At 37.5% G+C, this 2,376-nt stretch overlaps 1 protein-coding gene across 2 annotated transcripts in view; it reads right to left on the reverse strand.

Annotated features, from left to right (window-relative positions):
* Positions 1-1,423: 1,423 nt before the first annotated feature.
* skia (v-ski avian sarcoma viral oncogene homolog a) overlaps positions 1,424-2,376 on the reverse strand; it is a 43,235-nt gene continuing 42,282 nt past the window's right edge. For both annotated transcript variants that reach the window (XM_035521959.1, XM_035521960.1), the window contains exon 7: positions 1,424-2,376. This exon is cut by the window's right edge and continues 1,372 nt beyond it. The gene's annotated coding sequence lies outside the window, so the exon portion shown is untranslated.

Below are 2,376 nucleotides of genomic sequence, written 5' to 3' on the forward strand. Positions count from 1 at the left end.
GAAAACATTGCACAGAGGGCACATGTTCACAAACAGGACAGCCAAGCGCACTACAAGAACTGCTCACACCTTTTCTTTCAGCTAACGCACTCCATTCAAAACAAGACAGCTATTGTATATTTTTTTCTGAGAAAAAAATGGTAACAAGATAAATTTATAATACAATATTGTAAATAAAAAACATATTTACACTGATGAATCTGTATTTGTTTAATTCTTACACCATCTAAGTCTGCTTATCTAGAACATGTACTGTTATTGCTCTGTTAATCTCTTAGATCAGCAAAAAATGGCTTTCTTTGTGTGGTTTTTTTTTTAGAAATATGCACATTTTCAGCATTTTTTGGGAGCACCAAAATTCTTTGTGAAATTCTCCCTTTTTGTTTTTTGTAAAAACCCACAAAAGTGAAGTACAATCAGAGTGAAAAACAAATACAAAATAAAAGCCCACAGCGCAACATACAAAACCGCACAGCCCGTCTCTCCTGACAGCTGGTCTCCCCTGACAGCTGGTCTCTCCTGTCTCAGTGGGGCTTTGCTTTGGCGCCCACTGTACTTTTTTTTATAGTCCTGAGGAAGAGGAGTCTTCCTCACCCCTACAACACACTCTAATGTATATATGTCACTTTAGTATATTTTATGGGTTTGATCATTCCTAAAAAAGAGGAAAAATATTTGACATACATGTCTTGATAAGAATATTTGCAAATGATTAAAAAGCTCAAATCGAAATGCATGAATATTTCCAGTGGCATTTGGTGCAATGAATTTTGCAAGGCAAATTTATTTATTTATTGGAATAAACCGAAATATCAAAGAAATACTGACAAAAAAATGGCATCAAAATCTTTCAAAGGAGCTGCAGTTTACATTTAACCAATGGGGGTAAAGTTCATTCTTAGAAAAGAAGGGGGTGTGTAGATGTGCAAAGAAATGCACCTCAGAACCACCCCCAGTGTGAATGGGACTGGCTGCTGTTGCCGAGAGACAGCTGTATTGATAAGAGTCCCACTGTCTGTGGAGCGCCACCATAACACGTACTTCCTCTACGTCTTCCTCCACGTCTGGAACCTAAGAGCCAGCCTACAGGCACTTAAAGGTTAACCAGCATTAAATATGCACACTGAATTTGCTTTTAGCCTAAGAGTGTTGTGTGTGTGTGTGTGTGTGTGTGTGTGTGTGTGTGTGTGTGTGTGTGTGTTCATGTGCTGATACATACTAGTTCAACTCTTATTTTGAAATTTTGTTTAGAGAGGCTTTGTTTAAAAAGACAGATTTGCTGTACATTACATAACACAACATAAAAAATGACATAAACACTATTAATGCCCAATAATAATTATATGAATGACAGACCGTTTTCTCTTTAAATTTCATGCATATGAAAGAAAACACAAGATTTCTTTTGAAAAACAAACACAAGACAAGCAATAACACATCCCAAATGTTGCCAAAAAAAACCAATAATCAAGGAGAGTCTCGAACGTGACGAACATTCTGACGGCATCACCAGCAGATGCGTCAGAGCCGTATGAGTGTGAGAGCAGTCCAGACGTGTTTTCATACTCCCCTCAGTAAAGACATACATGCACACTCCAACTCCCAGCATCCTCAGAACAGAGGAACTCTGGGTAAGTTAGTGATAACACTGCTTTTAAACAAATGGTTTACTGAACAGTTTTCAGCTTGTTTTTAAACTCTAAACACACAGGAAGTGATGAGTGGAAGGATACTGCTGCTCCCACAGAATGGGACCAGTTTGAGAGTATAACTGGTTTGAGAGTATAACTGGTTTGAGAGTAATAACTGGTTTAAGAATGGGACCGGTTTGAGAGTATAACTGGTTTGAGAGTATAACTGGTTTTAGAATGGGACTGGTTTGAGAGTATAACTGGTTTAAGAATGGGACCGGTTTGAGAGTATAACTGGTTTTAGAATGGGACTGGTTTTGAAGTACTGGCTCCAGAGGTGTAGCACGCATAAAGACCCTTTTTTCTTCAACGTTTATTTACAGTATTTTGCCTTAATCATATGAATACATTGCATGTAACTGTGTTGCATATAATCAACAAAACGCTTATTTCATTCTATACGCGTGGATACTGAACTCAAAAATAAAGGTACAAGATAGCGTGAGAAGCCAATACATTTAAGCAGGATTTTTGTTATGACAAAGTGCGATTCATTATTGTAAAGTAAAAAAAAGAAAAGAAATATTCATACTTACATATAATTTATTTAAAAGGACATTTTGTGGTTTTTGATAACTCAGAAAACCCTCTCCTGCCTTAAAATGGCTGCCACAGGTTAGCGCAAAGCTAACTGCTAGCATCCGCGCAACAGAACAGCGAACAGCACAGAGAAGCAAACTGCTAA

The sequence above is a fragment of the Electrophorus electricus genome, chromosome 23 (genome assembly GCF_013358815.1).
Source record: "Electrophorus electricus isolate fEleEle1 chromosome 23, fEleEle1.pri, whole genome shotgun sequence".
Lineage (NCBI taxonomy): Eukaryota > Metazoa > Chordata > Actinopteri > Gymnotiformes > Gymnotidae > Electrophorus > Electrophorus electricus.